Genomic DNA, 24,141 nt, shown 5'->3' on the forward strand with positions numbered 1-24,141 from the left:
CCTCTGTCCGTCCTAACGCCGGTGGACACGTGTCGGCTGCGTGTGCAACCTTTAAAAATCAGACGCACCCAGCTACGGTTTACTGCTGGCTTCGCCATTTGCTTTCCTTAATTGGGAAAAAAAATACCTGCTCTGCCACAGTTAATAACTTTGCTACCCTCACGTTCTGTGACACATTAGCAGGAAAACAGCACAGTTATTAAACTTAGATTATACATTCACTAGAGGCAGTGGGGCCTTTCGTTTTCAAAAAAGGGAAAAAATTATATTTGGCCTGCAGTCTTGCGCCAATTTATTAGCTGCCTGTGAAATCAAATCACTGGTAATACAGCATGCTGAGGGGTAGGGGTAGGCCTAGAGGACGTGGACGCGGCCGAGGACGCGGAGGGCCAAGTCAGGGTGTGGGCACAGGCCGAGCTCCTGATCCAGGTATGTCGCAGCCGACTGCTGCGCGATTAGGAGAGAGGCACGCTTCTGGCGTCCCCACATTCATCGCCCAATTAATGGGTCCACGCGGGAGACGGTTATTAGAAAATGAGCAGTGTGAGCAGGTCCTGTCCTGGATGGCAGAAAGTGCTTCGAGCAACCTATCGTCAACCCGCAGTTCTGCGCCGTCCACTGCTGCAAATCCGAATCCTCTGTCTGCTGCTCCTCCTTCCTCCCAGCCTCCTCACTCCACTACAATGACACCTGCTCAGGAGCGGGAACACTCCCAGGAACTGTTCTCGGGCCCCTGCTTAGATTGGGCATCAGCGGTTCCTCTCCCACCAGAGGAGTTTATCGTCACTGATGCCCAACCATTCGAAAGTTCCCGGGGTCCGGGGGAAGAGGCTGGGGACTTCCGCCAACTGTCTCAACAACTTTCTGTGGGTGAGGAGGACGATGACGATCAGACACAGTTGTCTTGCAGTGAGGTAGTAGTAAGGGCAGTAAGTCCGAGGGAGCAGCGCACAGAGGATTCGGAGGAAGAGCAGCAGGACGATGAGGTGACTGACCCCACCTGGTGTGCAACGCTTACTCAGGAGGACAGGTCTTCAGAGGGGGAGTCAAGGGCATCAGCAGGGCAGGTTGCAAGAGGCAGTGCGGTGGCCAGGGGTAGAGGCAGGGCCAGACCGAATAATCCACCAACTGTTTCCCAAAGCGCCCCCTCGCGCCATGCCACCCTGCAGAGGCCGAGGTGCTCTAAGGTCTGGCAGTTTTTCACAGAGACGCCTGACGACCGACGAACAGTGGTGTGCAACCTTTGTCGCGCAAAGCTCAGCCGGGGAGCCAACACCAACAGCCTCACCACCACCACCATGCGCAGACATATGATGGCCAAGCACCCCACAAGGTGGAACGAAGGCCGTTCAGCGCCTCCGGTTTGCACCCCTGCCTCTCCCCCTGTGCCCCAACCTGCCACTGAGATGCAACCCCCCTCTCAGGACACAGGCACTACCGTCTCCTGGCCTGCACCCACACCCTCACCTCCGCTGTCCTCGGCCCCATCCAGCAGTGTAGTTCAGCGCACCGTCCAGCCGTCGCTTGCGCAACTGTTGGAGCGCAAGCGCAAGTACGCCGCCACGCACCCGCATGCTCAAACGTTAACCGTCCGCATAGTAAAATTCATCAGCCTTGAGATGCTGCCGTATAGGGTTGTGGAAACGGAGTCCTTCAAAAGTATCATGGAGGCGGCGGCCCCGCGCTACTCAGTTCCCAGTCGCCACTACTTTTCCCGATGTGCCGTCCCAGCCCTGCACGACCACGTCTCCCGCAACATTGTACACGCCCTCACCAACGCGGTTACTGCCACGGTCCACTTAACTACGGACACGTGGACAAGCACAGGCGGGCAGGGCCACTACATCTCCCTGACGGCACATTGGGTGAATTTAGTGGAGGCTGGGACAGAGTCAGAGCCCGGGACCACTCACGTCCTACCCACCCCCAGAATTGCGGGCCCCAGCTCGGTGGTGGTATCTGCGGAGGTGTATGCTTCCTCCACTAAAGCACCCTCCTCCTCCTCCTCCTCCTCCTCCTCTGTCTCGCAATCAAGATGTGTTAGCAGCAGCATGTCGCCAGAAGTCGGTGTCGCGCGGTGTGGCAGCACAGCGGTGGGCAAGCGTCAGCAGGCCGTGCTGAAACTACTCAGCTTAGGCGATAAGAGGCACACGGCCCACGAACTGCTGCAGGGTCTGACACAGCAGACCGACCGCTGGCTTGCGCCTCTGAGCCTCCAACCGGGCATGGTCGTGTGTGACAACGGCCGTAACCTGGTGGCGGCTCTGCAGCTCGGCAGCCTCACGCACGTGCCATGCCTGGCCCACGTCTTTAATTTGGTGGTTCAGCGCTTTCTGAAAAGCTACCCCCACTTGTCAGACCTGCTCGTAAAGGCGCGCCGGCTCTGCGCACATTTCCGCAAGTCCCACACGGACGCTGCCACCCTGCGCACCCTGCAACATCACTTTAAGCTGCCAGTGCACCGACTGCTGTGCGACGTGCCCACACGGTGGAACTCTACGCTTCACATGTTGGCCAGGCTCTATGAACAACGTAGAGCTATAGTCGAATACCAACTCCAACATGGGCGGCGCAGTGGGAGTCAGCCTCCTCAATTCCTTTCAGAAGAGTGGGCCTGGTTGGCAGACATCTGCCATGTCCTTGGTAATTTTGAGGAGTCTACCCAGGTGGTGAGCGGCGATGCTACAATCATTAGCGTCACCATTCCTCTGCTATGCATCTTGAGAAATTCCCTGCAAACCATAAAGGCAGCTGCTTTGCGCTCGGAAACGGGGGCGGGGGAAGACAGTATGCCGCTGGATAGTCAGGGCACCCTCCTGTCTATTTCTCAGCGCGTACAGGAGGAGGAGGAGGAGCATGAGGAGGATGAGGAGGAGGGGGAAGAGACAGCTTGGCCCGCTGCTGACGGTACACCGGCTGATTACCTGTCATCCTTTCAGCGTGTATGGCCTGAGGAGGAGGAGGAGGAGGATCCTGAAAGTCATCTTCCTAGTGAAGACAGCCATGTGTTGCGTACAGGTACCCTGGCACACATGGCTGACTTCATGTTAGGATGCCTTTCTCGTGACCCTCGCGTTACACGCATTCTGGCCACGACGGATTACTGGGTGTACACACTGCTCGATCCACGGTATAAGGAGAACCTGCCCACTCTGATTCCCGAAGAGGACAAGCTGATGGTAAAATTCCCAGCCGACAGCGCTAGTGGCAGAAGGCGCAGTACCGAGGGCAAGGTAGCAGGGGATGTGCGTAGATCGAGCAGCATGTACATCCCAGGCAGTGCAACAGTCTTTAAGGGCCTGGCCAGCTTTATGGCTCCCCACCAAGACTGTGTCACCACTCCCCAGTCAAGGCTGAGTCGGCGGGAGCACTGTAAAAGGATGGTGAGGGAGTACGTAGCGGATCGCACGACCATCCTCGGTGACGCCTCTGCCCCCTACAACTACTGGGTGTCGAAGCTGGACACGTGGCCTGAACTAGCGCTGTATGCCCTGGAGGTGCTTGCTTGTCCTGCGGCTAGCGTCTTGTCGGAGAGGGTGTTTAGTGCGGCTGGGGGAATCATCACAGATAAGCGTAGCCGCTTGTCAACCGACAGTGCCGACAGGCTAACACTCATCAAGATGAACAAAGGCTGGATTTCCCAAGACTTCTGTTCTCCACCAGCGGACAGCAGCGATACGTAAGCAATACGTAGGCTGCACCCGCGGATGGAAGCTACGTTCTCTCTCACCATCCAAAACGGGGACATTTCTGCTTCATCAATCTGTGTCTAATATTCCTCCTCCTCCTCCTGCTCCTCCTCCTGAAACCTCACGTAATCACGCTGAACGGGCAATTTTTCTTAGGGCCACAAGGCTCACTCAAAGAATTTTTCTGAACAATTTTTATAAGTTTCAATGCGCTTAAAAGCGTTGGAACTTTAACTTGAACCAATTTTTCGTTACACTGGGCTGCCTCCAGGCCTAGTTACCACTTAAGCCACATTAACCAAAGCGATTCACCTGCCATCTTGGTTGGGCATGGCCAATTTTTACTGAGGTACATTAGTACTGTTGGTACACCAAATTTTTGGGGCCCTCACCTACAGTGTAATCATAGCAATTTGTATGTTCTTCGCCTGCACTCATGGTACAGAAAGGTGTGTGGGGTTGGCCTACACTTTAGCTACATAAATGTAACTTGGGCCTTGGCTATACTAAGGCTACTCAAAAACATCCCCCTCCTCCTCCAACAGGGAAAACATTCTTGGCAAATGTCTTTGCATTGGTTCGTCTGGTGGCAGTCCAAGAATTTCACCTTTACCGACACAACAAGAGAGCCCCCACACCATCCCCCCGCCACGGCCCACTTAATCCTGGCCGCATTCCGAAAACCAACAAAATACAACCGTGCTACTAGGTCCGCAGTCACCACCACATTACCACCAACGCGGTTACTGTAAAGGTGCATATAACCACGGACACGTGGAGAGGACACGTAGTGCCTCAAAAACATCCCCCTCCTCCTCCAACAGGGAAAACATTCTTGGCAAATGTCTTTGCATTGGTTCGTCTGGTGGCAGTCCAAGAATTTCACCTTTACCGACACAACAAGAGAGCCCCCACAGCATCCCCCCGCCACGGCCCACTTAATCCTGGCTGCATTCCGAAAACCAACAAAATACAACCGTGCTACTAGGTCCGCAGTCACCACCACATTACCACCAACGCGGTTACTGTAAAGGTGCATATAACCACGGACACGTGGAGAGGACACGTAGTGCCTCAAAAACATCCCCCTCCTCCTCCAACAGGGAAAACATTCTTGGCAAATGTCTTTGCATTGGTTCGTCTGGTGGCAGTCCAAGAATTTCACCTTTACCGACACAACAAGAGAGCCCCCACACCATCCCCTCGCCACGGCCCACTTAATCCTGTCCGCATTCCGAAAACCAACAAAATACAACCGTGCTACTAGGTCCGCAGTCACCACCACATTACCACCAACGCGTTTACTGTTAAGGTACATATTACCAGTCTGACTGGGGCATGCAGACACCTTGACAGAATGAATAGTGTGTGGCACATAGGTTCCCCATTGCTATGCCTACGTGTGCAGCTCCTGATGGCGGTGGCACAGGATTCTATTTCTCATTGCTTCTGTACAGCATTGTGGGCTATCGGCCCGCCACTTTTAAAGAGGGTCGCTGCCTAGCCATGCCAACCCTCTGCAGTGTGTGCCTGCGGTTCCTCCTCATGGCAGACGCACTTCTAAATAGACATGAGTGTGGCGTGGCATGAGGGCAGCTGAAGGCTGCGCAGGGACACTTTGGTGTGCGCTGTGGGGGGGAGGGGGGGGCGGTTGGTCAGCATGTAACCCAGGAGAAGTGGCAGCGGAGTGTCATCCAGGCAGTGATTGTGCTTTGTTGTAGCTAGTGTGGTGCTTAGCAAAGGTATGCCATGCTAATGAGGGCTTTTCAGAAGTAAAAGTTGTTGGGAGGGGGGGGGGGGGCACTCTTGCCGGTATTGTGGCTTAATAGTGGGACCTGGGAACTTGAGATGCAGCCCAACATGTAGCCCCTCGCCTGCCCTATCCGTTTCTGTGTCATTCCCATCACTTTCTTGAATTGCCCAGATTTTCACACATGAAAACCTTAGCGAGCATCGGCGAAATACAAAAATGCTCTGGTCGCCCATTGACTTCAATGGGGTTCGTTGTTCGAAACGAACCCTCGAACATCGCGGGAAGTTCGTTCCGAATAACGAACACCCGAACATTTTGGTGTTCGCTCATCTCTAGTATCAATACTTTTGAAACTTGGAAAAATTTAAAAAAACTTTTAAACAGAGCCTTTTTGGCCGCAGAAAAATTGGCAGTTCAGCTGGATGACATGCTGTTTTAGGAGGAGGATTAGGAGGAGTAATAATATCCGAGAGTGATTGACAAAGCTAATTCCCCCTTTTTTGTGGTGATAAAGGATGCATTTTTCTCCTGTTGCAGCGAAAAAAATCATTAGGTTCCACTGCTTTCTGCCGGTGAAGAAGAGAAGTCTGGGGAAATCCAGCCTTGTTCATCTTTATGAGTGTAAGCAGGTCAGCACTGTCAGTTGACAGGCGGGTATGCTTATCCGTGATGATTCCCCCAGCTTCACTAAACACCCTCTCTGACAAGACGCTAGCGGCAGGGCAGGCCAGCATCTCCAGGGCGTATAGCGCAAGTTCGTGCCACATGTCCAGCTTTGACACCCAATAGTTGTATGGAGCAGAGGCATCACGTAGGACGGTGGTACGATGGGCTACGTACTCCCTCACCATTTTCTTACGTGCTCCCTCCGACTTAGCCTTGACTGGGAAATGGTGACACAGTCTTGCTGGGGAGCCATAAAGCTGGCAAAGGCCTTGGAGAGTGTTCCCCTGCCTGAGCTGGACATGCTGCCTGATCTCCGCGCCTCCCCTGCTAGTTGGCCCTCGGAACTGCGTCTTCTGCCACTAGCGCTGTCAGATGGGAACTTTAGCATCACTTTTTCCACCAGGGCCCTGTGGTATTTCATCACTCCCGTACCCCTTTCCTCTTCAGGAATGAGAGTGAAAAGGTTCTCCTTATACCGTGGGTTGAGAAGGGTGTACAACCAGTAATCCGTGTTGGCCAGAATGCGTCTAATGCGAGGGTCATGGGAAAGGCAGCCTTAACATGAAGTCAGCCATGTGTGCCAGGGTCCCAGTACGCAACACATCGCTGTCCTCACTAGGAAGATGACTTTCAGGATCCTCCTCCTCCTTTACAGCCCATACACGCTGAACAGATGAGAGGCAAGCAGCATGGGTACCCTCTGCAGTGTGCCGAGCTGTCTCTTCCCCCTCCTCCTCCTCCTCCAAAACGCGCTGAGATATAGACATGAGGGTGGTCTGGCTATCAAGCAACATACTGCCATCCCCCATCTCCTGGTCCAACCACAAAGCGTCGGCCTTTATGCTTTGCAGCGAACTTTTCAGCAGACAAAGCAGCGGGATGTTAACGCTAATGATTGCCGCATCACCGCTCACCATCTGAGTAGACTCCTCAAAGTTTCCGAGGACCTGGCAGATATCTACCATCCATGCCCACTCCTCAGTAAAGAATTACAGACGCTGACTACCACTCTGCCGCCCCTGTTGCAGCTGGTATTCCACTATTGCTCTACGCTGCTTATACAGCCTGGCCAACATGTGCAGCGTAGAATTCCAGCGTGTGGGCACGTCGCACAGCAGTCGGTGCTCTGGCAGCTGAAACAGCCGTTGCAGGGTCCTCAGGGTGGCAGCGTCCATGGTGGACTTGCGGAAACATGCGCAGACGTGGCACACCTTACCGAGCAGGTCGGACAAGTGGGGGTAGTTTTTCAGAAACCGCTGAACCACCAGATTGAAGACGTGGGACAGGCATGGCACATGTGTGAGGCTGCCAAGCTGCAGAGCCGCCACAAGGTTACGGATGTTGTCACACAGACCATGCCCGGTTGGAGGCTCAGCAGCGAAAGCCAGAGGTCTGTCTTCTCTGTCAAACCCTGCAACAGCTCGGGGGCCGTGTGCCTCTTGTCACCTAAGCTGATTAGTTTCAGCACGGCTTGCTGACGCTTGCCCACCACTGTGCTGCCACGCCGCGCGCTACCGACTGCTGGCGACATGCTCACACTTCTTAATTGAGAGGTAGAGGTGGCAGAGGAGGAGGAGGAGGAGGAGGAGGAGGGGGAGGGTTTGGAGGAGGTGGTATAAAACGCCGCAGATACCATCACCGAGGTAGGACCCGCTATTCTGGGTGTGGGTAGGACGTGAGCGGTCCCAGGCTCTGACTCGGTCCCAGCCTCCAACAAGTTCACCCAATGTGCTGTCAGGGAGATATAGTGGCCCTGCCCGCCAGTACTTGTCCACGTGTCCGTGCTTAAGTGGACCTTCCCAGTAACCGCGTTGGTGAGGGCACGATTTATGTTGTGGGAGACGTGCTGGTGTAGGGCGGGGACAGCACACAGGGAAAAATAGTGGCGACTGCGAGCCGAGTAGCGTAGGACTGCTGCCACCATAATGTTTTTGAAAGCCTCCATTTCCACAAGCCTGTACGGCAGCATCTCCAGGCTGATTAATTTGGCAATGTGCATGTTTAAAGCTTGTGCGTGCGGGTGGTGGCGGCGTTTTTGCGCTTTCGCTCCAACTCTTCTGTTAGCGACAGCTGAACGCTGCGCTGAGAGACATTTTTGGATAGAGTGGAGGACGATGAAGGTGAGGGTGTGGGTGCAGGCCGGGAGGCGCTCGTGCTTGTGTCCTGGGAGGGGGATTGGATCTGTGTGGCAGGTTGGGGCACAGGGAAAGAGGCAGTGGTGTGACCTGGAGGTGGTGAATGGCCTTCGTCCCACCTTGTGGGGTGCTTGGCCATCATATGCCTGCACATGCTGGTGGCAGTGAGGCTGGTAGTGGTGGCTCCCCGGCTGATATTGGTGCGACACAGGTTGCACACCACTGTTTGTCGCTCTGGCCCTGCCTCTACCCCTGGCCACTCCACTGTCTCTTCCAACCTGTCCTGCTGCTGCACTTGCCTACCCCTCTGAAGCCCTGTCCTCAGTAGGCTTAGCAAACCAGGTGGGGTCAGTCACCTCATTGTCCTGCTGCTCTTCCTCCGAATTCTCTGTGCGCTCCTCCCTCGGACTTACTGCCCTTATTATTACCTCACTGACAGACAACTGTGTCTCATCATCCTCATCCACAAAAAGCTCTCGAGACAGTTGCCGGAAGTCCCCAGCCTCATCCCCCGGACCCTGGGAACTTTCCAAGGTTGGGCATCGGTCACGACAAACTCCTCAGGTGAGAGAGGAACCAGTTTTTCGCACTCAAGGCAGGGACCTTAGAACAGTTCCTGGGAGTCTGCCTGCTCAGAATATGTAACTTTCATGGAGTGAGGAGGCTGGGAGGAAGGAGGAGCAGCCAGAGGATTCAGAGTTGCAGTCCCTAGGCTGTGAGTAGTGGACTGCGTAGAAGACTGGGTGGTCGATACATTTCTGGACGCGTTTTCTGCCATCCACGACAGGACCTGCTCACACTGCTCTGTTTGTAATAAAGGTCTACCACGCGGAGCCGTAAATTGTGATATGAAGCTGGGGAGCACAGAAACTTGCCTCTCTCCTAATCCCGCAGCAGCCGGCTGTGAGTCACCACACCCAGGAACTCGGCCTGTGCCCACACCCTCACTTGGACGTCCGTGGTGGATTAAGAATAGAGCAGGCCCCAAATAAATTACCCCACTGTACAGCACTGACAACTGTGGCTAATTCACCGCACACAGAGACTTGTAGATAGCGGAGGCTCTATGCTGTGACTTGAAAAAATTAACTCGCTGTCTTGCGCTGATACCTAGGGGTAATTTACCGTTCGCAGAGACTTGTAGATAAGAGAGGCTGTGTGAAGTGGGAGAAGACTCTAAAGCCAGTGGATAGTGCTGGTAACTGCAGCTATCTCAACCCCACCAGGGAAAGGATATTGTGAGACGCTCTGCATAGCGGCAGAGCTGAAATACTTTGCAGTGGCCCAGGAAATATTACAGTACTGTTTAGCGGTGAGACCTCTGTCTAACGCACTGCAGACACAGAACGGTATAACTGAAGTCGTTTGCAGTAGGCTAGAAAATATTAGAGAGCAATTTCACGGTGAGAGCTGGTTGTACAGCACTGCAGACTGAGAACGCAATTACTGAAAGGCTGGGAACGGGCCTAGATACGTAATACAAAAATTGATGCACTACTACTCCAAGCCAGCCACAACTACAATGCACATGGTCAGATGTAGCCCTAAAAAGGAGCGTTCGGGTTCTTGCACGGAGGAGCAGGAGGACTGTATAGTGTATATAACTTTCCCTACAGAACTGTTGATCTGTTTCCCTCCCAATTCCTTCCTCTAGATCATTTGTAAAAATGTTGAATAACACTGGGCTCAACACAGAGCTTTGTGCTACCCCATATGACACATTCTTCCAATTGGATGTTTCAGCCAGTTTTGAATCCACCTAACAGTTTTCTTGTCCATCCCATATTTTTTCAATAAGGATGGTATGAGATACTTTATCAAATGCTTTGCTAAAGTCAAGATATCTACTGCATTTTCCTGATCAACCCAGTCGGTGATTCTATCATAGAGGAAAATTAGATTAGTCTGGCATGACTTGTTTGTTACAAACCCATGCTGACTCTGGTTAATTACTACATTCTCATTAATGTACTGACATACATGCTGTTTATTAATTTGGTCTGATGGATCACATTTTCCTTTACACCATGTAGTTGGCCGGGTGGAGCCAGTTTGATGCTCTGGTTAATGTTCTGCTGGCACACCTTAGGTCCTAGCATGTGACATGTACCACCTACCTATATCAGAATGGCAGAGAGCTCTTGCAGCAAGATTGCCACACGACAAAAATAGTTCATGGTTTGAAAAACATGAGAAAGAGATCAAGGTGATGACTTGGCCTCCAAATTCCCCAAATATGGTGTGCGATGTGCTGGAAAACAAGTTCAATCTATTGAGGCCGCACCTAACAGGACTCCGCAGGATCTGCTGCAAACATTTTGTGCCAGATATGACAGGACATCTTCAGAGATCTTGTGGAGTCCATGCTTAGATGAATCAGACTGCTATTGGTGGCACAAGAGGGCTCTAGACAATAATAAACTCAGATTTAATGTTAAGAGTAATTGATACATATCTAGGTCCTCAATGTCACGAGCAAAACTCTGTACTTTACAGACATTCTTTATACTCAGAATACGCTAATAGCTAATATAGGTCTAAACACTAAAATCTTAAAGTGCTTGACAATGTGAGTTAAGATTGTTTTGTATCCTAAAGGAGGTGTCTGGCACATAATGCATGTTAGGACATGTTATGCATGTATCATATTTATCCCCGTAAGAGCATCCATATACATTTTGTTTTATTTTCTCTTTTTGGAACAGTTGTGAAGGGGGGGGGGGGGGGGGGGTGTTGTATATTATGTGGATGTGCTGGAAAAACATAGAGCCAAAGATGTAACATAGTAAGATAAAATTCCCTGGTGCTAGCACCAAGTCATGACTGACTCCTCAGGTGACATCACATTGTGATGATTCTTGGCAGACTGTTTTTGCAGGTTGGTTTTCCATTGCCTTCCCAATTCATCTTTTACACGCATGTAGCAAAGCTGTGTGTGCTTTGTGTGATGCGCATGTGGCGGAGATGTATGTCACATGCATGTAGCAGAGCGGTGTGTGTCTGTATGACACGCGCATGTAGAAGAGCCATGTGTGCTGTGTGTCACACACATGTAACAGAGCCATGCATGCTGTTGTGGTACGAGGACTTATAAGCTATTGTTTCTCTGTTACCAGCCTTCAGGCTGAAGCATATTAAACATGTATTGTTCGGTTACACATAACGTAATTATAAGTATCTAACAAATGAAATACAGCTACTGTATACTAACTTCACATAATCTTTCAGTTCCCTTACTATGACCATGGGAATGTAATCTCCTTTCTGAAGAATGTAAACTTCTGCTGTGTGAGGTGAGTGGTTGTCAAGACAACGGGCACTATTGTATCAAAAGCTTGTCAAGGTGCAGATTCTGTCTTCCTTCCCCGGTATATACATATGAAATGCTGGAGAGAGGAGAAAACTGCATGTTGGTTGGGATCCCCCTTGCTGCCCCCCTTAGCTTTGACTACCACTTACTTCCTGTACTTGTAACTGGTTTAACCCCTTAGTGACAAAGCCTGTTTGCGCCTTAGTGACGGAGCCAAATTTTGGAAATCTGACATGCGTCGTTCAACATAGCATAACTCCGTAAAGGCTTTACATATCCAAGTGATTCTGACATTGTTTTTTCGCCACATGTTGTACTTCATTTTGGTTGTAAAAAGAGACCGAAAGAATTTGTGTATATTTATTAAAACTACCAATATTGGAAACATTTTGAAAAAATTGGCATTTTTTCAAATTTTCAACTGTAATATCTCAAATATGTCCAAACATACGGTACAAATTTTTGATAAGATATATATTTACATCTGTTTACTTTATTCTGAATGCACACTTGAAAAACTTTTGTGTTTTTTTTAACCATTTATAGGACGTACAAATTTAACATTACTTTTCAGCATTTTGAGGAACACTTTGTTTTCCTGCACCAAGCCAAGTTTGCAAAGGCTCATGAGTGTCAGAATAATAGATACCCCCCCAAATGACCCCATTTAAAAAACTACACCCCTTAATGTATTCACTGAGGGGTGTCATGAGTATTTTGACCCTACCAGTTTTTTTCAGGAATTAATTCAATTTAGAGGAGAAAAAATAAAATTTCATAGTTTTGCAAATATGTCATTTTAAAGACATATTTTTTTCCTATATTGCCCATGAAAATGAGGATTTACACCCCAAAATGGATACCCCCGTTTCTCCCGTGTTCAGAAATATACCCATTGTGGCCCTAATCCTATGTCTGGATGCACAACGGGACCCAAAATGAAAGGAGTAGTCGGTGTCTTTTAGAACATAAATTTTGCTTGAAGGCGTTTTAGACCCATAGCACTTTTGTAGAGCTCTTGAGCGGCCAAAACCAAAGAGAACCCCCACAAGTGACCCCATTTTGAAAACTAGACCCCTTAACGAATTAATCTAGGGGTGTACTGTGTATTTTTACCCTATAATTTTTAAATAAATCTAAGCAAAGCAGAAGGAAAAAAATTACAATTTTCATTTTATTGGCATTTGTATGAATTTAAAAACAGGTTTTTTTTTACAACACACATAGGAATGAAGACTTTCACCCCAAAATGGATACCCTTGTTTGTCCCGTGTTCAGAACCATACCCCTTGTGGCCCTAATCTACTTAAAGGACACATGGCTAGGCCTATAATGGAAGGAGCACCCGTTGGATTTCAGGGTACAACGGAATAAATTCGAGGCCCCATTGCCCACTTGTAGAGCCATTGAGCGTCTAAAATGATAAAGAACCCTCACAAATGACCCCATTTTAAAAACTAGACCCCTTAATGAATTCATCTAGGGGTGTACTGCGTATTTTGACCCCACAGTTTTTGAATAAATCTAAGCAAAGCAGAAGGAAAAAATTACTTTTTTCATTTTTTTGCCAATTTTGTCAATTTAAAAACTGTTTTTTTTGTACAGTTTAGATAGGAATGAAGACCTTCACCCCAAAATGGATACCCCTTTTGTCCCGTGTTCAAAAACATACCCATTTCGGCCCTAATCTACTTATAGGACACATGGTTAGGCCTGTAATGCAGGGAACCCCCGTTGGATTTCAGGGCAGAACTGAATAAATTCAAAGCCCCATTCATTTGTACGGAATAAAAATTGACTCCCTAAAAATCCCCCGCCCCTCCCCCACACACTCCGCGCCCTTTTCGGCGTTCCCCAAATCTTAGATAAAAGTAATAATGTGAACTGTGTGGCATTTCCGAAGACAGGGGTAATTACGGAGGCTGGTTGGGATGGGTACATGGGGCAATAAAACCGTGTATCCCCCCTCCTCTCATGCTTTTTGGGGGTCATTTCTTGACCTGAGTGGTGGGTATAGGGTGTAAAAAGTGGCGCTCTGTGAGTCTTCGTAAGCTTGATGAGGTGCGGCGGTCTCGCACAGAAGACGCTCAACAAGCTGCTCCTGGAACTGCATGAAGGCGAGCGTTCCCGGGGCTTCTTGTAAATTGCGTATTACAAGTAGTGGTCTGAATAACGCCGGGCTCACACGGCCGTAGGTGGAATCCGCTTGCGGAGGCCGGCAGCGGATCCCAGCTGTGAGCCCGGCTGTGTCCCTTCGTACGGCCGCCTATTGTACTGCGCATAACTGCCTACTCACACGGGCGGTCATTCGCAGTACTTTTTTTAAATTTGTATTTCCCGCACCATCGCTTAGCGATGACGCGGGTACCCGCAGCCCGTATACAACGTAGTTGCGTATGGGCTGCGGGTATATCCATGACCATGGAGCACAATGGGCTCTATGTTGCGGATATCCGCGGTAAAATAGAACCTGCTGCGTTCTCTTTTCTGCAAGTGGATTACGCAATTCCGACCGGCTAATGTGAGCGGAATTGTGTAATCCAATGCGATTGACCTGCGTATTACCGCGGATCAGACGCATGCGGAATCCGTAATTCCTATTCGATCATGTGAGACCGGCCTAAGGTAAATCGCTACCTTTTTATCACGTGACCGGGGACCGCTCAACGAGGCCACCCGTCACTGCTCCAGGCTCTCGGCGACCGTTGGTCGCTGGGAGCAAGGAGATTTTAAATTTCCTGTGCTCCCCGACTCCTGCGCATGTGTTCGCTGTTTTGCCGGCGGTCGCATGTGCAGAATCCGGGTAAGTTCACGGAGGAAGATCGTGTCGGGGTGCGAATACGGAGGCCTCCGGTAAAAAGTTTCAACTCCTCTCACCGATCGCATCGGTGAGGGGAGATGAAGCTTCACCTTTTTTTTACTCTTACGTGATCACCATTATCCATTGGATAACGGCGAACACGTAACGAGGAACCGCTCACCGCGGCCCCCGTGAAATCTCCAGGCTCTCGTCTAAGTTTTGTAGCCAGGAGCAAGGAGATTTTAAATTATCCTGGCAATCCACGGCTTTTGCGCATGCGTCCGCCATTTTGGCGACGGGCGCGTGCGCAGAAGCTGGGGTAAGGTCCGCGGATATATCCGCGGGCCTTAGGTACGTCATTTCATCCTCCCTCACGGATATGATCCGTGGGGGGAGATGAAACGCAAGCTTTTTAAACTTTTTTTAAACTTTTTTTAAAACTTTTTTTTTTACTTTTACACTTTTTTTTCACTTTTTACACTTTTTTTTTTACTTTACATGATCACTGTCATCCATTGGATAACAGTGATCATGTCCCCGGTATAATCTCTCTGTTCCTGGCTACACATGGCAGCCAAGAGCAGAGGGATTTTAAATTTCACGGGGCTCGAGCCCGTCTGTGCACGTGCCCGATGTCAATCATCGGGTGCGCATGCGCAGACGGGGATTCGGGTCCCGGGACATCGGGGAGGACTTAGGTGAGTATTTTCACCTCCCCTCATGGATCCGATCCATGAGGGGAGGTGAAACTGACTTTTTTAAAAAACTTTTTCGCGATCGCCGCTAGCCAATGGTTAGCGGCAATCGCGGGCCCGGAGACCGCTCACCGCGGTCCCCGGTAACACCTCCTGGTTCCCGGCTACCTTCAGGAGCCGGGAGCCAGGAGATTTCAAATTTGCCGGGGGCTCCCGGGCTTCTGTGCATGCGCCTGACGTCATCGTCTGGCGCACATGCGCAGAAGACCGCCGGCGGGTCCGGGAGGACCAGATCTCCGGGGGACACCGCCGACAAGCCAGGTAAGAATTTTCAGCTGCTCTGATGGATCCGATCCACCAGGGCAGCTGAATATCTAACTTTTTAGGCACTTTTCTTTACTTTTTTGCGATCGGCGCTATCCATTGGATATCGCCGATCGCAATACCGGGGGGGACTGCCCGCATCCTGGGATGACAGCTCCATGCTGTTGGCTACCTGCGGGCACCGACAGCATGGAGCTGTCACGTCCTCAGGCCAGTGGGCATTAATCCAAAGAGGATGCATAAAACTACGTCCTCTAGGAATAAAACCCCCTTACTGAGGACGTAGTTTCCCGACGGGGCAGTCGTTAAGGGGTTAAGAGATAAGATGAGCCAATAGGTGTTAGATTCCAATAAGACTGCCTATCTAGTATTTAAGAATCTGCTGTGATGTCACAAGTCAGTCTGGATTTGAGAACCTTTATGTCTCCTAGACTCATTCATGTCGACATTGAATAAATCTTCATTTCCTATGTCCCTGGTATGGTGTTGGATTTTGGCTTCTACAACACTGTGTCTCACACACATGTAACAGAGCCATGTGTGCTGTGTGTCACGCGCATGTAGCAGAACCGTGTGTGCTGTGTGTCATGCACATGTAGCAGAGCTGTGTGTGCTGTTTGTAACATGCATGTGGCAGAGCCATGGGTGCTGTGCACCACGCACATGTAGCAGAATCGGGTGTGCTGTGTGTGACTCGCACGTTTCAGAGCCGTGTGTGCAGTGTGTGACTCGCATGCAGCAGAGCAATGTGTGCTGTGTGTGAAGCACACATAGTAGAGCTGTGTGTGCTGTGTGCGGTGTGCATGCAGCAGAGCTGTTTGTCATATGCATGTAGCAGAGCCATGTGTGCTGTGTGTCACGCACATGTAGCAGACCTGGGTGTGCTGTGTGTCACGTGCATGTAGCAGAGCTGGGTGCGCTGTGTGTCACGTGCATGCAGCAGGCTGTATGTGCGGTGTATCACACGAATGTGGCAAAGCTGTGTGTGCTGTGTGTCATGCGCATGTAGCAGCGCTGGGTGTGCTGTGTGTCATGAGGATGCAGCAGAGCTGGATGTGCTGTGTATCACGTGCATGCAGCAGAGCTGGGTGTGTTGTGTGTCACATGCATGTAGCAGAGCTGGATGTGCTGTGTGTCACAAGCATGCAGCAGAGCAGTGTGTACTGTGTGTCACATGCATGCAGCAGAGCTATGTGTGCTATGTGTCATGTGCATGTAGCAGAGCTGTGTGTGACGCGCATGTAGCAGATATGTATGCTGCGCATGATGCTTATGTTTCAGAGCTGTGTGTGTGACATGCGCATGTAAGCAATGATGGTGACATCATAACAGGTTATAAACCAGTGGTCCTAAAACAGCAGCCGTGTGCTTACAACTCCAATTCCTTTTACTATATGAAATCCGTCAGTGGCACCAACAGAAACACTGGTACTAAAATTTTGTAATAATTACTAGTTAATGATTATAACATGTAATATTGTATCGCTCAAGAAATGTGTTGAGGTCCCTCTAGTACTCTTTTATCGAGTTCGCTATTACCACATCCTCCGGCAGAGAGTTTTATAGTCTCACTGCTCTTACAGTAAAGAACCCCTTTCTATGTTGGTGAATAAACCTTCTTTCCTCTAGATGTAGAGGGCGCCCCCTTGTTACATCACAGTCCTGGATATAAATAGATGATGGGAGAGATCTCTGTATTGTCCCCTGATATATTTATACATAGTTATTAGTTCGCCCCTTAGCTGTCTTTTTTCTAAACTAAATATTCTCAATTCTGATCACCTCTCTGGGTATTGTAGTCCGTCCACTCCATGTATTATTACCTTAGTTGCCCACCTTAGTACCCGCTCAAACTCTGAGATGTCCTTCTTGAGTATCGGCGCCCAAAACTGTTCACAATATTCCATGTGTGCTCTGACCAGTAACTTGTAAATAGGAAGAAAAAGGTTCCCGTCATGTGCCTATAGACCACTTTTTATGTACCCCATGATCCTATTTGCCTTGGCAGCAGCTGCCTGACACTGGTTGTTCAAGTTAAGCTTACAGTTAACTAAACTACAATTCCTTTTCCATGTCAGTGTTCCCCAGTGGTCTCCCATTTAGTGTGTAATGGTGACATGTATTTCCTCTGCCCGTGTGCAGAACTTACATTTATCAGTGTTAACCTTCATTTGCCAGTTTTCTGCCTTCAACTTATCCAAATCCTCTTACAACTGCTGTGCATCTTCTCTTGTGTTAATTTATTTACATAGTTTTGTGGCATCTGCAAAAATTATGCTAGTGGTGACTGGAAGAAGTTGGCATGGCGGTTTGAGCCAGACAGAAATGAAAACCTAATAACCTGATTGTTATTATAGTTTAGCAAGCTATCAATTACTTTTAAATAGCAGGTGTCGGCATGCTATATGTGGGCATTTTGAAAAGTAAGTGTGAGAAAACTATCAGGTGCTGGGAGAAGATTGTACAATAAATTATCCTGTGGTTGCCCGGTTTATGGTAACTACGCATGCTCAGTATTTCCAGCCCCAGTATAGCTGACATCACCTATGAACCTGTGTACACTGGAGAGGTTGGAAGACAGTACACACCAGATGGGACAGCAGCAGAAATCAAGAAAATCAAGGGTTCAGCGCCACATGACAGGGGTGAGATCAGGAAAACAGTGCAAGTGGTTGATACTAAATATATTATGAACCGTCACCAAATTGAAAGTCAGGTTTAAGTGGCAAATATGTTTGGGCCTGAAAAAAACATGTTAATGATTGTCAGTTGACCTGTATAATGGGCCTAAAGGACATGAAGACAGACAGTAGGAATACATCTGTGTAAGGAACAGAGTCAATGGATGACACAAAGTATTGAAGCTTCAAAGCTACACAAAATACAGTGCCTTGGAAAGTATCCCTCCCCCCACCCCCTTGGTGCTTTACCTATTTTGTTGCATCACAACTTGCACTTAAAATGAATTTTAATTTTCTATAGTGGACCTGACAAAATAGTCCAAATTGTTACAATGGAAAGGTAAAAATGCCTTGCTTATAATATAGCTAACTAAATAAGTGGAAACTGAAAAGATGCGAATGCGAATGTATACACCCCCTTTTGCTATAAAAACCCATAAATAAAGTTTGGTCCAGGGGCGTAACTATAGTGGGTGCAGGGGATGCAGTTGCACCCGGGACCAGGAGCTTTAGGGGGCCCATAAGGCCTCTCTTCTCCATATAGGGAGCCCAGTACTATTAATAAAACATCATAATCAGGGGCCCTGCTACACATTTTGCATTGGGGCCCAGGAGCTTCAAGTTACGCCTTTGGTTTGGTCCAAACAGTTAACTTCAGAATTCACATAATCATTTGCTGTGTGCAATCCAGTGTCTCATGACCTGTCACATGATGTTAACATAAATATATCTGTTCTAAAATGTTCCTGAGTCTGCGACATGAAGACCAATGAGCTCCTCAGATCGGCCAGAGACAAAGTTGTGGAGAAATAAAAATCAGAGTTGAGTTATAAAAAAATAACCCCAATTTTAAGCCTGTTTCGGAGCACTATTAAAACCAATATAAAACAAAATAAAGAATAAAAAGGAACAAAAACAAACCTGACAGGAGAAGGCCACCACCGAGACGCGCAGACTGGACAAGGAGAGTATGACTAGGGTACAACGGAGTCGTCTGCTGTAACCTCCCAATTTAACACTTATCTAAAATAATCACCGACAACTTTACTTTTGGATAAATTTTTGGCCACAGCAGCCAATTTATTAAAACAAACACAACAATAAACAAACTTTTTAACCCCAATGAAACTGTTTTGGGAGAGATCCTTGGAGCCCCTCGGAAAAAAATGTCTGTCGCCTCACTAACCATGGGAAATAGGTGAAACTGCCTCCCGTCGCCTACCATCAGACTCAGGAGACCCTATTTCCCAAGAACCCACGCCTCCCGCCGCAAATCAACTGGAGGCTCGCCAAATAGCCTCTAGTTGCCTTTCCTCCCGACACCATCTTTGCAGGGCAACCCCCCTGTCAAAGCCACTAGACGACAGACCCACCTACTAATTAATCACCACCAGGGGAAGGCAGCTCTCCAGCCCCTATCTTCCCCCCTTGCCAAACTTTTATGCTGACTCCCAAGGATCCCTCCCCTAACCGCCACAGCAAGCATGGCTTGACCCCCTGAGTGGGGATTTATGGAAGAGTGGCCAGAAAAAGAAATTGCTTAAAGAGAAACATAAGAAAACCTGCTTAAAGTTTACCAATCATGTGGCCGACTCCCCGACACATGGAAGAAGGTTCTTTGGTCAGATGAGACTAAAACTGAGCATCATAGGTAAAACGTTATGTGTTTTGCAAATTCAACACTTCCCATCACCCCAAGAATGCCCTTCCCACAGGGAAGCATGGTGTGGCAGCATCATGGGCGATAGAAAACTGGTCAGAACTGAAGGAAAGATGAATAGCAGTAAATGCAGAGCAATTCTTGAGGAAAACCTGTATCAGTCTACCAGAGATGTGAGACCGGGACGGAGAATCACCTTCCAGGAGTACAATAACCCTAAACATAGTACTAAAGCTACACTGGAGAGGTCTAAGGGGAAACATAGGGAAGTCTGGAATAGTCTAAACCAAGCCCAGACCTCTATCTAAATGATAATCTGTGAGATGACTTTGAAGACCGCTGTGCACCAACACAACCATCCAACTTAAAGGAGTTGGAGCAGTTTTACCTGGAAGAATAGGCAAAAGCATTGACTTTCAGGGGGTGAATCCTTATGCACATTAAAGTTCTAATGGTTTTGTCTTTAATGTTTGTGTCATAGTATAAAAATATTTTGAACCTTAATTCCTTGTGAGGAATCGCCCAGAAGTAGGGCATGCAGTGATACGAGAGAAAAATGACTGATGTGAATAAACACATTGAAATCAATGTACTATTTTCAAGGGCAAGTTCTGTCTATATCGCTATCAGACGGAACTCCTGGCTGAAACTTGCCAGTGTTAATACACCCTAAATTTTAGATAAAGAGACAACAGTGTTAGAGATGGCGGACAGACAATCACTGACCCTTTTGTAGTAGTGAAGGCGTGGTGTCACAGGAAGTAATATATAATTGGGTGTCATCAGCATAAAGATTGTATCGATACACAAATCTATTGATAATGTAGATGGAAAAGACAAGATGGCAAAGGACTAGAGTACAAATATTGCAATTTTACCAAACATGTTGTGAGGTACTGAGGGGCGTAGTGGTGGACGGTCGCTATGTCGCCCCTAGGTTCCGGTACTATGCATAAAGGGACTGGAGGAAGGTCATGTCCCGCTCTCGGAGACGTAAGAAACCAGGAGCGTAATGTGGTCTCCAGCAAGCAGTTGCTGGAGATCTGTTCTTTAAAAATATCTGGGCCTGTTTTTTTTTGGAATGGATAGCAGGTTGGTAGTGGGGCTGTCCATTCCACCTCCTCCACTCCAGGGTGTGGCACAAGCTCAATCAGCCCAGGGGCTGAGGCTGAGCCAGTGTGCACATAAATAGCAGGTGCACGGACACAGGGGAGCTAAGATGGCTGCTGGACCCTGGCAGCCTGTATGACCGGCTGGAGTTAGAAGCGCTGCACCTGCTAAGTGTGACCTGATCAGGCCGGGACGGCCTGATAGCGGGATTTGGGACTATTATTTGTTGCCTGAAGCTAAGGTTGGACTTTTTATGTTGCTGTTATAAAAAATAAACGCAGGCCACGCCTGCTTTTGGACTGCATCCGCTGGTGTTCCGTCTCTGACTATCGCTAAACCCGCACACTACCGAGCTATCCCCCCACATATGGTGTTTCGGATGCTGGCACGAGCGGTGAATGTCCCAGCTCAGGAATGCCAGTGAAGATGCAGACTCCCTCTTTGAGTATGGAGGATTGGCTAAAGCAATGGATACAAGAGAAGGTGCAGCAGCAGAAAGCCCATGAAGAGGCTATGCAGGTGCAGCTGGAGGAAAGGCAACTCCTAATACAGCAGTTGGCTGCACTGACAGAGTCAGTCAAAGCTACAGAGACTGAAACTGATCACAGGGCTTTGTTGGGAGAACAAACCCATAAGTGTGAAGAAGACTGTAAAAAGTTGAAGACACAGTCAGCAAAGAGGACTATTCAATGGGAAGTTCAGGTAAAACACCTCAAAGAAAAGCTGGAGGTGGAGAAAGCTGCCTGCAGCAAAGCAGAAAAGCAAGCAGAGGTATTGAGAGGTATACTGGACTTCAAGGAAGCCCAAGAAGCTCGTCAGGAGCAGGTGCTGACCCAGCTACAGATAACCAGGGATGAAGAAATAGAGCTATATGAAGCTCAGATCCAGAACCTTAAGCAAACTCATGCGCTAGCTAAGAGCGAACTGTCCCAACGATTAGAACAAGCTCTGCAGTGTGGACAGGACTGTAAGAAACTGCAAATGAAAACCAAAGAGTTGGAGATGACGTGTTGCGAGTTAGAAAGAGCTTCTACAGATGCATGTAATCAAACTATAGGTTTGCAGAATCAAGTTGCAGAGTTGAAAATGCTGTTAGCAAAGAAAAAGTAAGTAAGTAAGTCAGCTCAAGGAAGAGTTGGGAATACAGAAAGCTGCTTGCAGTCTGGCATAGAAGCAAGCAGAGATCTTGAAATACTTACTGGGTGACAAAGAAAACCAGGAACCGCTGCATGAGAGACTAGTGTCCCAGCTACAGATGAGCTTGGATGAGAAAGCTGAATACATGGAGCCCAAATCCAGGAGCTGGAACGGAGTCATGCTGTAGTTGTGGGGAAACTGTCCAAGCAATTGAAGCAACTTGAAAAAGTGAAAGAAACATGGAAAAGCGAGTGTCTTGAGCTGACCCAAAAGGTGAAGGGGCTGTTGGAAGACAGGTGTGCATATGAATGCAAGAAAAATACAGTAGAGCTGCAGTTTCAAGAGCTACAATTAAAAATAACTGAAGGTGACAGTGTGCAGACAGTGTTGTCTGGGCAGCTGAGCAGGCTGCAGGTAAAGCTGGAAGCTCAGAGTGAAGAGTTCCAGAAGTTACTGCAAGAAGAGATGCAGCAGAGGCTTGGTCTCAATGCAGACCTGAAGACTATTCAAGGTGAAAAAAATGTGTTCCTCAAGCAAGTAGAGGAGGATCCAGAAGCTAAGAGAAACCTATCAGAGCAGATTGCAGCACTTCAGGCGGAGTTGGTGCATCTGGAAGATAGACTGGAGAAGAGTGCTTTGTGTTTGGATTCTGTGGAAGAGCAGAAAAGAGAAATACAAGGAGAATTAGAAACTACAAGGCAGCAGTGTGAAGAGAAAACAGCCGCCTGTGATAAACTTGAGAAGGTTAAAGTAAGTCTACAGCTAGAGGTAGAAGATGTTACTGTTAAGCTTGGTCAGCAACAGGACCTTATGGTCCAACTGGAGAAGAAACAGGAGCTGTGTGAATAGGAGCTGACTGAAGAGAAAGCCAGATCTGCAAGATATGCCACTGAACTTGAGCATGCAGAAAACAGGGCTTATAAGAAAGAAACAGAGGTACTAACCCTGACACGCCCCCTGAAATGTTGTCAGAAGAAAAGGCAGAGCTTCAGTAGTTCTCAGAGAAGTTGTGCATGAAGATGAAATACTGTAAATCAAATAGTCAAGCGGCTGAAAGAAGTGTTCTGAGACCAGAGAGGTCTAAAACCCAGTTCAGACAGAAAAGAAAAAAGGTGATCTTGATAAAGAATCTGAAAGAGTTACAAGTAGTAAAGAATGCCAAATTATGTTTACAAAAGGAGACTACTGAAGCTCCGAAGGTCTTACAAGTGGTGGCAGAAGTCTTGGAAGAACTGCAGCAAAAGAATAATGACGTAAAGAAGCAAACCCAGAAAGTGAAGAAACAGTTTGTCCAAACGGAAGAAGCCTATCACAGGGATGCTGGCTCCAAGGACCAACTCATCAGGGAACTGCATACTGCCAAGCAAAAGTCAGAGTCAGAGGTAAAGGAACTTTGAAGAATGCTATTGGTTCTAACCAATGACAACATTGTACTAAGAGAAGAAATAGAATTGTTACAAAGTGAGGAAAAAATGATAATTATAAGCCTGAGTAAATTGAAAAATGAAGTGGAGACAGTAATCCATAGCAAGGCCATGCTGGAGCTTGAGATACAAGAGGAACTGAAAGAATACGGAGACAAGGTTCTCGAGCTAGAAGAGACCTTCAAAATGGAGGCTCAGTTTGAAAGTCTCCACAAGTCGTTCTGCACCGATATGGAGGACTGTGTTAGCTCCAAGGATGATGGTGAAAAGACTGTACCTAAACTAGAAAAGTCTACTTAAGCCTTGGAACAGCAAATACAAGAAATGAAGGGTCAGGTGGAGAAACTTGACTATAAGTTACAAGCCACAAAGTTGGACCTGGGAGTCAGTTTGCAAGCTGTGAGAGCACAGTCTGACAGATCTGCAAGGATGTGAGGAGCAGAGTGACGACAAGAAGAAGGAACTCGTCAGACAGGTAAAAACAGAAAGAGACCCTCGAGGCTGGAGTTTTGACCCTGGAGGGCCAGAAGAAGTAAAATGTGATGCGGCCTACGGCCTTCATCAAGGAGGAGGGATATTTCTAGGGATTGTAGGCTACTATCACAGGTTAATCTCTAACTTCACCACCATAGCAGCGTCCTTGACAGAGCTAACAAAAGGAAGAAGTTTCACCATGATCAAGTGGAGTGATGAGTCCGGGGCAAAGTGAGATAAAGTGGTTTGGTTGTCTGTGTGGACGGAAGAGAGGATCGCTGCA

The 24,141-nt window shown here is 48.4% G+C and overlaps 1 pseudogene; it reads left to right on the forward strand.

Annotated features, from left to right (window-relative positions):
* The first annotated feature begins 21,237 nt into the window (after positions 1–21,237).
* On the forward strand, positions 21,238–24,093 carry LOC136573502 (myosin-9-like; annotated as a pseudogene).
* The last annotated feature ends 48 nt before the right edge of the window (positions 24,094–24,141 follow it).

The sequence above is a fragment of the Eleutherodactylus coqui genome, chromosome 7 (assembly GCF_035609145.1).
Source record: "Eleutherodactylus coqui strain aEleCoq1 chromosome 7, aEleCoq1.hap1, whole genome shotgun sequence".
In the NCBI taxonomy this organism is placed as follows: Eukaryota; Metazoa; Chordata; class Amphibia; order Anura; family Eleutherodactylidae; genus Eleutherodactylus; species Eleutherodactylus coqui.